The 14,364-nt window shown below is 44.1% G+C and overlaps 1 protein-coding gene across 3 annotated transcripts in view; it reads right to left on the minus strand.

The window, feature by feature from the left end:
- LOC126354604 (nuclear pore complex protein DDB_G0274915-like) overlaps positions 1–14,364 on the minus strand; it is a 128,279-nt gene that overhangs the window by 34,121 nt on the left and 79,794 nt on the right. For 2 of the 3 annotated variants that reach the window (XM_050004358.1, XM_050004357.1), the window contains exon 8: positions 2,482–2,520. The exons of the other annotated variant lie outside the window; for it this stretch is intronic. The gene's annotated coding sequence lies outside the window, so the exon portion shown is untranslated. The remainder of the gene's footprint in view (positions 1–2,481; positions 2,521–14,364) is intronic. 3 annotated transcript variants of the gene reach the window in all.

Genomic DNA, 14,364 nt, shown 5'->3' on the forward strand with positions numbered 1-14,364 from the left:
ATTTCCATGGTAAACTGTATTTTTGGATGAATTTTATTTAAATAATCAAAGAAATTGTCCAAGGCCTTTCTGCCATGGGACCAAACCACAAATGTGTCATCTACATATCGATACCAACGAGATGGTTTGTTATTAGCTTTGTCTAGGGCTGATTGTTCAAATCTCTCCATGTAAAGATTGGCAATCGCAGGGCCTAATGGATTACCCATTGCTACTCCATCAAGTTGTTCATAAAATTCATTATCCCACTGGAACTCACTTGATGTGAGACAATGTCTAAAAAGAACAGTCAAATCTTCTGGAAAAATATCCGTTATGAAAATCATAACTTCGTTAACAGGAATCATTGTGAATAAGGACACAATGTCAAAACTTACAAGAATATCTTCAGGGGCCAGACTTAGTCCCTCTAGTTCTTCAATAAAATGACGCGAGTCTTTTATATATGGTCCGTTTTTCCAAAAAATGGTTGTAAACAAGTTGTTAAGTATCTTGCTATTTCATAAGTGGGAGAATTGATGGCACTGACTATGGGTCTTAAAGGAAAATCTATTTTGTGAATTTTAGGTACACCATACAATGTGGGGCACATAGCTTCACTTTTCAACAAAGTTCTTTTATCTTCTTTTTGGATAGAGGTAGATGACTTAATCAAATTATTGGTACTACCAAAAGAAGCGTAAATACGCGACTGAAAGAGCATAAAAGTCTTTGTCGACTTGGAAAAATAGAAAAATCAGCTGTAGCGGAACATGCTCTTCAACCAGGCAACCACCAAGTGAAGTTTTCGGATACCGAACTTTTATCTACAACGTTAAATTACTATCCACGCCTATACAGAGAAGCTATTGAAATTTATAAACATCATGATAATTTTAATAGGAAAGAGGAGGCTATGAAACTCAGCGATATATAGACAGTGGCTCTACAAAATTGCTAACAATTTTTATCTTGACAAGGTGGTAATCAATAGTCAACCTTATCTTTGCTATGGATTATCACTGCTCATCACGTGTCACCTGAACCATGCCCCCCTTTCTCACAATATATAAGTCGCTCTCAGACACCCGACCAGTCAGTCGGCAAGACTCAGTGGAGCAGCGCCTCTGAGGAAGTCCAGCGCAGTCCTGGACGAAACATAAGGAGCAGAAAAGCTCTTGGACCACGACCTCACATCCCGAAAAGTATATAACAGCCAAAATGCCTGTTACTGGACTGTGGTAGGACCTGTAAGTTGGATGGGTGGCTGAACACTACTATGGGGGATGTGAGTAGGATTTTGGGTAGGATATCCTTTATCTCAGGGCACAACATGAGGTAGTCAAAAACCTAGTGGAGTATGTGGTTGAGCTTTTCAAGGTCACAGTGAAAAGCTCAACCACATTTCCCACCAGGGGTTCGACTATCTCACATTGTGCCCTGAGATGAGGTATATCCTATTCAGAATTCTAACCACATCCCCCAAAATAGTGTGCATCCAAAATACAAACTATCCTTGACTATTCATATTGCAATCCTACTCCCAATCTTGCAGCCCATGATTCATTCATTCCCTTGTGGTCAGGCTATATGCAAGACCTAGCCCATACACTCACCCACCACTTCCTACTGCAGTCCAGTCACAGGAGTTTCCTACCCAATAAAAGGAAGCACCACATGTGAAAGCAGTCATATTATATATCAGCTATGCTGCTAACATTTTACAGTATTCTATGTGGGCACAACAAGTAACAAGATGTTTACTTGAACAAATGGCCACTGCAAAACTGTGGCAAACTGTAAACTTGACCATCAAGTTGCCAAACATGCTGCAGACCACAACACAAATGTTCTCACAGCAGCTTCACTACATGGGACATTTGGACACTCCCTTCCACCACAAGTTTCTCAGAACTATGCAGATGGGAATTGTCTCTCCAACTCATCCTACACTCTCGCAATCCCCCTGTGCTAAACCACTTCTAACCCGTTCCCAATGCCTCACCTTGCCTTTTCCCCTTCTCTCTTCTGTCCAAACCATAGCTACTCTGCCCAGTTCATGCACTGCCTATTCCCACTACTTCCCACCCCCTCAAGCCCTGAATGCAGGCATTCTCCCCCCCCCCCCCCTTCAACCTCTCTCCCCTATCAGTTCCCCCACTCCCTCTTCCTACATCTTTTTATGTTGCACCATCTGTACTTTTTTCATCTTATTGTGCAGCCATGAACGTATCAGTGCAACAATAAGTCTTTTTCCCAGTACACCTCCTTGCATGCTTCCCTACCACTTTCCCACCTCATTTGCTCAGGTGAACACTTTCAGAACTCGAGTATCAATTAATTAGTCTTGCCGTGGCCGTGCCTGTGTGCATGAATGTGTGTATTATTGCTGAAGAAAAAAAGCAGTGCTTGAAAGCTAGTGTGAATGCTGCTTTCATGTTATGTGTTACTGTGTTCCATGCATTGGCTCGCTACAGGTGAGTTGTGAGTTGTTGCCTTTACCTTATTTTACGTATTGCTCCATCCAGGAATTTCCAGAAACTGTAAAATAGATATTATTGTGAGACATTTGTTGTATACAACATATTTTGTATGTATAATTATTGCAAAATTATTATTTCTGTGGTTTTCAAAAGCCATTAGTTTGGTGGTTCCATGTAAAGAAAATCTAAGTAAATAAATGTGTGGTTTTAAAGTTTCTGTACATTATTACAGAAATGGAAAGTGCACCCCTATCTTTAACTAGCATATATCTTTTATTAAAATATGACACCCACTTGTGGACCAACAGACAAATAATGTTCATCACAGTGAATGAATCTTAAAGCTGCATTTAATTTCTCTACCCTGTCCCGTTTTATGTACGCAGTATAAAATATTAAATACGAATGAATAGCTCAAATTTCTGTTACTGCCTAAAACAGTTCTTTACTTCCTTTGTGGCACTTCTCCTCCAGCTTCTGTCCACTCTTCGTACTATCAAATATCAAGTCCTGCTTTTTAGATAGAATCACTCTGTATTTCTGATGTTAGTTTTTAGGTGCTATGATAAGTTGTAATTTTCCTCTATATAAGGTCAATTTAAGTTACTAAATACTATGCCCAGAAACAAATACTTCTTGAGATATGGGCCACTCTTCTATGAAAGACATCTGTCTGCTGAGACTACAGGAGGTGTTCAATGTACTTGTTACTCACTCTCATACAGATAAAACAGAACATAAAACACAGGTAGCAAAGGTCAGAAAACTATGTACATACCCACATCGAAGCATGGGATGAAACATTGCGTCAGTAGTAAAACATGAATGGCACAGGAAGAAAGTGGTAGAAGGAGCTAAAACAGTATGGATGTGGCTGGATGACTGCAAGGAAAAAAGTGAGGAGCCAGCCACTCTGCAATACACTAAAACCTCCAGCCTAAAAGTTTAGGCCAGAGTCCAGACACACTGCAAAACTTTAAAACCCTAGTTACACTCGCCTCATCATCAGGTAAAATAGAGGGCACAGATACCCACCAATTTTTGCTTCTGCCCTTGCATCACAGTATAAAATGAACTCCATTAAAATGTGGGGGACAGAGATGTGCACACCACAAGCATAAAAAAACAGGGGATTCTCCCGCCATAATAGAAAGCTATGTGTGAGACAACAGTGCCCAAACCGAAGATGGGCGAGGGTCACCTCATCCCGCCTGAGCAACCGTCAGGACGAACGCCACTGCTGAATTGTTGACTTCACCAACCGCAGCTAATTAGCCATTACCGCCACTCATTCTTCCTCCCACAACTGCTTGCACTTCCTGTGGAGTGCAGAAACGACAGCCTGCAAGGGAATACAACTCTGTGTCACATCCTCCTCTCTGCAGGCCTCCTTGGCAGCCCGATCAGCCCGTTCATTGCCCCATATTCCGACATGACCTAGCACCCAACCGAATGACACCTGCTCATCCCCCTGCCCCTTCCCCCGTTGAACCAAGTACATTTGGTCATGTATCAGATGTGCCAACTCCTCAGCTGGGTACAGATTCTGCAATGGTTGTAAGGCACTAAGGGAATAAGAGCAGATGAGAAACCGATTACCCTGAATATGATATGTCACCTCTGTTGTTGTTGTGGTCTTCAGTCCTGAGACTGGTTTGATGCAGCTCTCCATGCTACTCTATCCTGTGCAAGCTTCTTCATCTCCCAGTACCTACTGCAGCTTACATCCTTCTGAATATGTTTGGTGTATTCATCTCTTGGTCCCCCTCTACGATTTTTACCCTCCAATATTAAATTGGTGATCCCTCGATGTCTCAGAACATGTCCAACAAACCAATCCCTTCTTCTAGTCAAGTTGTGCCACAAACTCCTCTTCTCCCCAATTCTGCTCTAGTGCCTTCAAGATCACGTGGAGCTCCACTGCAAAAATGGCATATTCATCAGGCAGGCGAATCCTGGTGACATGATCAGGAAACACTGCAGAACACCCACGGGAATTCCTTTGTTTGGAGCTATCAGCGTAAATTATTGTGAAACTGTGATGCATATCTAAAATGTTAAAAAACAGAGAATGGAATGTAATGTGTAATATCTTTCTTAAAATTAGTCAAATCTAAAATAAGTCTGGGTCTTCAGAGGAGCCAAGGTGGAAACCTGCTCCAACCACGACGTAAAACATTAAGACCAGCCATATCCATCTCGAAAAGGCAATCCAGTGCATGAATCCCATAGGGCCTCCTTGCTCGTTGCTGGTTATGAAAAAGCTGTGCCAGTGGAAGCTGAGCAACTATATGGCATGCAGGTGCGTATGGTGTGGACATAGTTTTATACGCCTGGTTCACCATAAGTAGATGTCACCTCATATGATGTGGCGATTCACCAGCCTCTGCACACAAGCTTGGTATGGGGCTTGTTCTGAATGCCCCAGTGGCCAACTGAATACCTTCATGGTGCATCATATCCAACATCTTTAAAGACTCATACACCGTGCATCCATAAATGAGCCGAGATTACACAAATACCCTGTAAAACTGGAGCACACAAGTCCTGTCTGCTCCCCTTGTACTGTGGCTAAGACATTTTAAAATACTTAAAACCTTAATTGACAGTTGTTTCAGGTCTCTATGATATGGTAACTACGTAAGCTTAAGAGTCAAAAATGAGCCCAAGAAATCTCACTGTGTCTTTAAAATTAAGGACAGTGTCCCTCGTCCCCAACTCAGGGAAGATTAAAATCGAACGAGATCGCTGAAAAAGAACACACACGGACATCTCGGCGGAAAACTTAAAACCACTCTTCTGTGCCCATTAATTCAAACGTCTAAGAGTGAGTTGCAACTGACGTGTGATTCTTGAAGAAGAGCAAAACACAGAGAAAACATCCATAAATAAAAAATGAAGGACAGGACATTTTCACTATGGACGTAATGCTATTAATAGCTACGGCAAAGACAGTCATGCTTAAAACGTTATCTTGAGGGACACCGTTCTCCTGCTCAAAGTGATCAGACAGGACATCACCAACTCGGTACCTAAAATATCGTGGCGAGAGTAAGAACTTCATAAAAATGGGAAGACAACCATGAAAACCCCAGTTGTGAAGCTGTTCCAGGATGAGATGCCTCCAAGTAGGTAGGCCTTCTTGATGTCAAAAAATACACCTAGAAGGCGATGCCTGCATAGGAAAGCTTGTTATATAGCTGCCTCCAGGAGAGCAAGGTTATTAACGGTGGAACAAAACCTCCTGAACCTCCACTGAAAGCGACTAAGGAGTTGCCAGGATTCTAAACCTAGACAAGGCGGTGGTTAACCATCTGCTCCAAGGTCTTTCCCATGCAATTAGTGAGAGCAACACTATGGTAACTACTTGGGCATGTGAGGTCTTTCCCAGGTTTTAAAAAAGGAATTAAAACAGCCTCACCCCACGAGTCAGGAAAGCGACGCCCAAATGGCATTAAAAAGTGCAAGGAGGATATCTTTGTTGTGCATTGTGAGGTGCCATAGCATACTGTAATGGATCCTGTCGTGACCATGGAATGTGTCACGAGCTGCAGACAATGCAGAATCCAGCTCTCACATGGAGAATGAGCAGTTGTAAACTTCATTAGAGGTGGACTGGAAGTCCCAACTACACCTCTCGGAAACTGCTCCATGGCACTGAAAACCGGGATCCTGACTGGCTGTTGCAGTAACTGTGGCAAAATACACTGCCATACTCTTGGAAATGTCTTATAGATCCATGTGGAGAGTGCCGTTATTCATTACAGCAGCCATGGGGCACCTCCCTCCTCTCCCACACAATGGAACTTTTGGTGGATCGATTAATGGTGTCCAGCAACTGTTGCCATGACCTCTTCTTGCTCTCTTGAATAATTCGGCAACACTTTGCCCTCGCTACCTGAAAGGCTGCAAGATTCTCGGCAGTTGGCTGACACTGGAACCTACGCAGAGCTGCACACCTGGTCCCGACTGCAAAGCAGCATTCGGCACTCCACCAAGGGACTGGTTGCCTCTTCTGTTGGCCCATAGACTGTGGAATGGATGCTGCAGCAGTGTGGTGGACCATTTTGGTACTATGATCCACCCACACCTCGACATTCACACAGTGTTCGAACTGGGTCAACTGGCTATAAAGTGTCCATCGGGAAGTGATCACTTCTGTGCAAGTCACTGACCACTTCCTATTGAGCACTGTGGGGAAGAGCTGGAGAACAAAGTGAGAGATCAATGGCAGAGAACGACCCAGTTGCTGTGCAGGAGTGAGTGCTCTTTCCCGCATTTAGCAAGTATGCACGGGATGACAGGAGAAGCCTCTTAATTGCTCTACCCCTGGGATAGATAATTGCAGAGCCCTAAAGCACAATGTGTGCATTAAAATTTCCACATATGATGAACAGGTGGGGGAGCTGTGTAATAAGGTCGATGAGGGCCTCTTCATCAAGTGCATCATGTGGGGGCAAGTAAAGGGAACATATTGTCAATGGATGACACACATGCACGGATACAGCAACAGCTTGTAAAGCCGTAAGTGAGAGAGGCAAGGAGTGGTAGTCCATCCTGACAAAAATATCCATACCCCCTCTAGCTCTCTCCCCACGCAGATTGTCCTTTTTGCGGAGTGCACAGCCTCGTAGCTCAGGGGCATATGATGGATGGAGATAAGTCTCCTGGAGACACAGACTCAGTGGTCTACCCTGAGATAGTAGACAAAGTTCCTCCATATGCATCCCAAATCCCTGCAAGGTCCAATGAAGTATTGGAGTCATCTATGACAGGTAGCACCTTCATCCTGTCTTTCTGACAGGGTGGGGAGACTGCAGCAGGTGGAGGGGTGGTCATGGGGCAAGATGATTGCCCCACACATACCTCACACTTCATCAACTCTGGGGAAGAGTCAGGCGAAGCATCAGATAAAATTACTTAAACACGGTCACACTGTTTACCATGTGATTTTACCTGCTGTTGCTGCTTTATAGGAGCTTTTTGCGGTTTGGTGGGCTTTGGTGGAGCCAATGTGGGAGTGGTAATGGCCGTGCTGGGTTTCTGAACAGCCTGAACTGTTGGAGGCACCAGGGGCTGGCTCAAGTTGGCCACTGTACCTTTATCTGCCGTTCGAGTGGAGGCTACAGGCTCTGAAACCCTTGCTGCCTTGCGAGTGCACTGATATCTGCAGGTTTTAGTGCCAACACTCGTCACCTCCATCTTGTAGAGGCATCTGCTTTTGGAGTAGGCTTCTGAACCACTGACGCAAAAAATGTAGCAAATGTGGGAGGCTGCATGGACTTGATCTTTTTGGCCTCACCATAAGGGATATGATTGGTTGGTTTTATTTCCTGGACTTTGCATTCCTCTAAAAGATACAGTAGTCCCTCCTCCAAACACGGTGGTTTCCAGAAAATTGCTACATTTGGCTGGAGACGAGCAACCAACTCCTTCATGAGCAGCCTTACTGCAGTTGCCACAAGTTGCTTCGCATTTACACCCTAAGGTGGTTGTATGCCCAAAATGCTGGCATTTAAAACAACACATTGGGGTTGGGAAATAAGGCCTCAGAATAAGGCAAAGGAACATGCTCAGGAAGTTTCGTGCAACTGAAGGTCAGGATAAAGGAGTCAAATTTGATAAGATTGCCATGGACTCTCTTCATGATATGTTGCACGTCAACCACACCTTCTGGAGCCCACTCACGTTGCAATTCCTCCTTGGGAACATCAACTTGATCTCGGCATGTCACAACACCTTTGCTATAATTCAAGGTGCTGTGCAGTTCAGTGTCTATGGCATATACCCCAAGGCATTTAGCAGTTTAGAGGTTAGCTGCTTGCTGGGAATTGGAAGTTTCCACTAGCATGGTCCCACTGCACAAGCACTTCACCAGTTTTAAGGAGCCACATATCCCCTGCAAACTCCTTTGTATATAAAAGAGTGAAACCTTCTCAAAATTACCCCCTTCTGTTTCTGCTTCACTACGAGAAACACATTCTGAGGACCAACATCCATTCTGTTACTAGAGACTGGACTTGTCAGAGAAGCTCCAGAATCAGGGGGACTGACTACACTAGCCCTCTTGATAGACTAGGTGTTAGAACCTTCCAGTGGCCCACCCTTTCCGCTGGGAGGAGGAAAGGAAGATTTCGGAGGATCCATTTCGATCCCATGAGCAGCTAGGGAAGTAAGGGTCTACTCAGACAGAGCCCCATGTGCCTGAGTGAGCCGTGTACAACTGAGGTGCAGCAGGCTCTCCAGAGGTCACCAGTTAATGACTGTTCCATTTCAACAGCAATGCATCTCCTCAGCGTGCAGCATACCTTGAGACTGAGTTTTTTTTTTTTTTTTTTTTTTTTTTTTTTTTTTTTTTTTTTTAAAATATATAGGTTTATGGTGTCCTCATGGTCCGGTTGGTCAAGCCAAGATCCCCATTCTCTGAGACACACAACATTCCAGCATCGTGCCACACAGTGGTTGCTGAAGTGTGCCCAGAGCTTACAGTGACAGGAGATTGGCCGTGCTTACCAGTCCCCAGCTCAGGAACCCCGAGGTCGCCAGGCCCGTATTCAGCAAACAAATGCTGAGCCCCTGAGGGCCACAGCAAGAAGTCTAAGAGATCAAGCTCAAATGAAAAGGTAGGTAACGTTACTGGATCTCCTTCACCAACCCATTGTTCATGAAACATCTGTGTTAGGTACTGTCATTTGAGACATATAAAATGAGGTGGAGCCCTACCATGCTTAAATCATGTGCACTGTCTGTCTGCAAGGATAACCTTCTACTTAGTGTGAGTAATGTCTTGCTTAGAAATCTGTGATAAACAGCCCCTGCTCATTTGTCTGAAAAAAACATATAGCCCTTTGTGTCTCTCACCCTTACTTCCACAACCATTTGAGGATTCGCATCTGCTCACTCACAGTTACTGTGGTAATTTATTACCCCACTTTGTGTGAATCCCACCACAAATGGCATCTAAAATCCAAGTTATGAACTGTTTTAGAAACAACTGGAAGGACTATAATCTAGCAAGATGGTCTGGTGGTCCGAGAGCTCGCACACAGATAAGTAATGTGAATAAAATAAATGCTCAGGCAGAACTGAACATTCAAGAGTATGGTTTATGCCTTCGTCAGCTTCAATTCTTTGCACTTTTTTTTTTTTAATGATCATAACTTATTACACCCTTCACATCGCATACGCTGATATCTGGCATGCGAACTCTGTAAAGTCTACCACAATCTCTTGACCTTGCTGTGATTTACCCTGTGTCTGCAAGACCCTGCAACAACCTACGCTACATGTATCAAGGATGTCACTTGAAGTACACAACACATACCTCCCAATTAAGGCCACTAACTAAGTAGCAAAGTACCACATCTGTCATTTCTCGCGCAGAATAATTCGACTCAGCTTCAATGTTTACATTGTTCACACTCTGCAGAATCACTAATCCTGTTCAACATCAGAGTGATATTACAGAATGGCTCATGCAGGAGATAGTTAAGAGCTGTGTCTGACAACTCCATTAAGTCAGAGGACTAAGTTCAAAAGACAACCCACCAACAATAAATGAGCAATAAATATCAACAGGAAGACAGCACACACTAGTGAGTAACAACCATTCACAACATCTGCTTCCCATGCCAATCACAGAAGGGTGTGGGAAGGGTGACTGCTTAGGTGCCTCTGGGCGTAACAGAATTAGTCTATTAGTCAAATCTTCTTTTCGCAGTCCCTATGGGAGTAATATGGAGCCGATGAAGTATATTTCTAAATTCATCACTCAGTTCCAGTTCTCAAAACTTTGTAAGTAGGCTTTCACAGTACAGTTGGCACCTATCTTCAACTGTCTACCAATTCGGTTTTTGAGCATGTTCTCCCAAGAGTCAAACAAACATGAGACTATTCACGCTGTCCTTCTTTGAATATGTTCTCTAACAAGTAAAATAGCCCACATTTCTACAACTATTTCTTTCAGGAAATATGTTTATAGGGTTTTTTCTAGTTTCAACCAGCACTATTTTCTATCAGAATATGGTACATTTTTTTAATGACCTCTACAGAACAATTCAGTATAATAGGATTGGGTCAGTCAAATCACGAAATGGCATAGACCAATCAGCCAAAGTTGAAAGAAAAGAACTGAGCCTATCTGAGGAGGCTGTAAGGCTGCATAATTTCAAACCTTTTACCAAGCTATTCATTTTATCAGTCTCACTTATTACAATCTGTCATTACTTATATAACAATATGAACTTACATGACATCTGCAATTGCACACTGTCAAAACTTTATACTATCCATTAATTTTAATCAATCTTATTTACTATAATTTGTCATCATTTATTAGCAGAAGATAAACTTTTATGACACTGGAATTGTTCAACAGTTTCTGATTTCTACATTTGCAACAATTTGTTACACACTTACTAGCACAATTGTTTAGAGTGCCAGTTAGTGATTGTGAAGAAGAGATGGTTTGTACCATTTTCCTTCTCTAGCTGTGGATTCCAGCATGGACAGTTTCTCATGCAGCCTGGAAAACTCACTTCCGCAATACAGTCGCTTTAGAACACCATTCTTTGTTCCTAGCTTGCAGAAAGCAACCCCAACATTCATGACAACAACAAGTACACTTCTGGGATCACCATGTCTGTCAACATCTGCTGTATGGGCGTGAACAATGTCTCCAGGATGGTGGGAATTTTGCATCTTAATTTTTAATCATTTTTGCACCTTTTGTTTGCAAACTGGCATGAGCTCCGGACTTCTTTTTCCTGATATCTTGTTTGTTTTGAAATAGTCAGCAAGTACTTTTCTCTCCATACTCTTCACCTGCTTTGTTACTTATGCACAAATTGCACGGACACTGTTGCTTCAGGATATACAACAATGGACTGCGCTACACCCAGTTTGGACAAACCACACACAATACTTCTCCACTATTATTCTCAGACAATTGGTCTGCCGAATTTGATGGTTCCATCAACATGGCAGCAGCTTAAATTATGGGGGCAGTCTCCCATTTATAGCAACCTCCAATTCTTGTTCAACATCCTCAAGGTCTTTGTGTCATTATGTTATCCACAACTTCTCTGGGTGATTTGTCGTACTGACTCACTTTTGCTTTGCAGCCAAACATGCCCTCATATGGCAACTGTGGAATGTCTTGATGAAAAGAACAGTTTTTCACCATCTGAATAAATTGGAGACACTCAGTGAAATGTGTTGATTCCTTTGTCTGCATCCATGTCATCATCATATTCTGAACATTCTGGCTGCTGATTTCCTTAGAACCATGGCTTTGGCTACATCTAGATTTTCTGTGAACTAATATTAGAGAACGAAAGTTGCTACTCACCATGTAGCGGAGATGCTGAGTCGCATGCTGAGTCTCATATAGGCTCAACAAAAAGATTCTCACAATTATAGCTTTTGGCCATTAGGGTCTTAGTCAACAATAGACACAGACACAGACACACACACACACACACACACACACACACACACACACACACACACAAAACCCACAACTCGCACACACAACTGCAGTCTCAGGCAGCTGAAACCAGTGTGCTTTACCGAGCGAGCGAGGTGGCGCAGTGGTTATCACACTGGACTCGCATTCGGGAGGACAAGGGTTCAATCCTGCGTCCGGCCATCCTCATTTAGGTTTTCTGTGATTTCCCTAAATCTCTCCAGGCAAATGCCAGGATGGTTCCTCTGAAGGGGCACAGCCAACTTCCTTCCCTGTCCTTCCCTAATCCGATGAGACCGCTGACCTCGCTGTTTGGTCTCTTCCCCCAAACAACCCAACCCAGTGTGGTTTCAGTTTTCTGAGACTGCAGTTGTGTCTGTGTGTGTGTGTGTGTGTGTGTGTCTTGTTGACAAAGGCCTTAATGGTCGAAAGCTATAATTGTGAGAATCTTTTTGTTGTGCCTATCTGCAACTCAACATCTCCGCTGTATGGTGAGTAGCAACTTTCCTTCTCTAATATTGTTACATTCTGTCCTGGATATTCCATTGTTTGATTTTCAGTGTACTAGTCTCAATTCAGGTTACATGTTCTTTAGTCCATTTATAACTTAGTTCGAAATTCTCTCTTGTTATCTGACTGATGCGCACTTGGAGAACCTACAGCGGTGAAGATCTCAAGTAGCTGGTACACAGCTTCTTCTGTTATTTTCCTTTCAGCGACTGCAATAATATAAACATGGTTTAATGATACTGGTAACTGAATATAAATTTGTACTCATTGTCAGGGTTACTTTGCAGGTCTATCACATCTGCCTGCCTTGATCTTGATTGTTTAAATATCACAGTTTTGGAAACTAAGCTTTTCTGGAGATTAGACAACTTAGTCTGACAAGCCTTGCATAAGCAGAGACACAGTGTAAAGGTTGGTTTTTGGGGGGTTAAAGGGACCAGACTGCTACGGTCATCGGTCCCTTTTTCCAAAAAAAAAATAAAACCTCCTAAAGAGAAGAAAAACGAACAACAGGAAAGATGGCAGGCGACACAGGACAAGAAATACTCAGACAAAGAACAGACAAAACACAGTAAAACCACACAGAGTGTGGCGGTGGTTGGCTGACCAGATGGATAAAAAAAGGAAAAGCCAACCACAGAGAACACATTAAAAACTCAGTTTAAAATTGTAGGCCAAAGGCCAGAATCAACACAATACAATAAAATGAAACAGAAACACTCAGATTAAACGATAAAAACCCCCTGACCGAATAAAATGTAAAACTAAGTCAGCCATAGCAGAGTCATCTGTTAAAAGCGCAGGGAGTGTGTCAGACAGTGCGAACGACTGCCTGAGCACAGGTAAAAGTGGACAGTCCAATAAAATGTGGACCACTGTCAAAACGAAACCGCAGCGACATAAAGGTGGGTCCTCACGTCGCAATAGGTGGCCGTGCGTCAGCCATGTGTGCCCAATGCGCAGCCGGCAGAGGACAACAGACTCCTTGCGAGAGGTCCGCAAGGAGGAGCGCCACACACCGGTAGCCTCCTTGATGGCCCAAAGTTTGTTTCGTGAAGGCAGGGTGCGCCATTCAGTGTCTCAAAGGTCCAGAATTTTGCTGCGTAGGAACACTCGCAAATCTGTCTCCGGGAGGCCAATGTCCAGAGATGGTGTACTGGTGGCCTCTTTCGCCAGGCGGTCAACATTCTCATTGCCGGGAATCCCAACATGGCCTGGGGTCCACACGAAGACCACAGAGTGGCCGCAGTGCGCAAGAGCACACAGGGACTCCTGGATAGCCATCACCAGATGAGAACGAGGGAAACACTGGAATAAAAGCGGCGTCGGAAGGCCTCTGGAGGGACAAGGTCCTTCGAGCCCTGTGCCAAGTCGAGCCGAAGGAAAGGGCGAGGAACACACCATGGGGGTGTATGCAATGTGGCCCGGAAAGGAGGTGGAACAGTGAGAACCCTAAGCCCGGAAAGAAGCTCAACCCTAAGCCCGGAAAGAAGCTCTTTGACTCGGACCGCGATCGTACAACCTGACCGAGGTAGACGTTCTGGCAGATGCATGACCGATTGCAGGAACAGGAGACGATAGTTGGGATGCCCAGGCAAGCTAAAAACGTGGGCAGCATAAGCAGCCAGCAAACGTTGGCGTCGTAACCGCAGGGGAGGGACACCTGCCTCCACTAGTATGCTGTCCACAGGGCTGGTCCGGAAGGCACCAGTGGCAAGTTGTATTCCGCTGTGTAGTATTGGGTCCAGTACCTGCAACGCAGATGGGGATGCTGAGCCATAAGCCAGACTCCCATAGTCCAGACGGGACTGGATTAACGCCTGGTAAAGCCGTAGGAGAGTAGATCGGTCGGTGCACCACCTGGTGTGGCTCAGGCATCACATAGCATTTAGATGCCGCCAACACGCCTGTTTAAGCTGCCGAATA

The sequence above is a fragment of the Schistocerca gregaria genome, chromosome 3 (assembly GCF_023897955.1).
Source record: "Schistocerca gregaria isolate iqSchGreg1 chromosome 3, iqSchGreg1.2, whole genome shotgun sequence".
Lineage (NCBI taxonomy): Eukaryota > Metazoa > Arthropoda > Insecta > Orthoptera > Acrididae > Schistocerca > Schistocerca gregaria.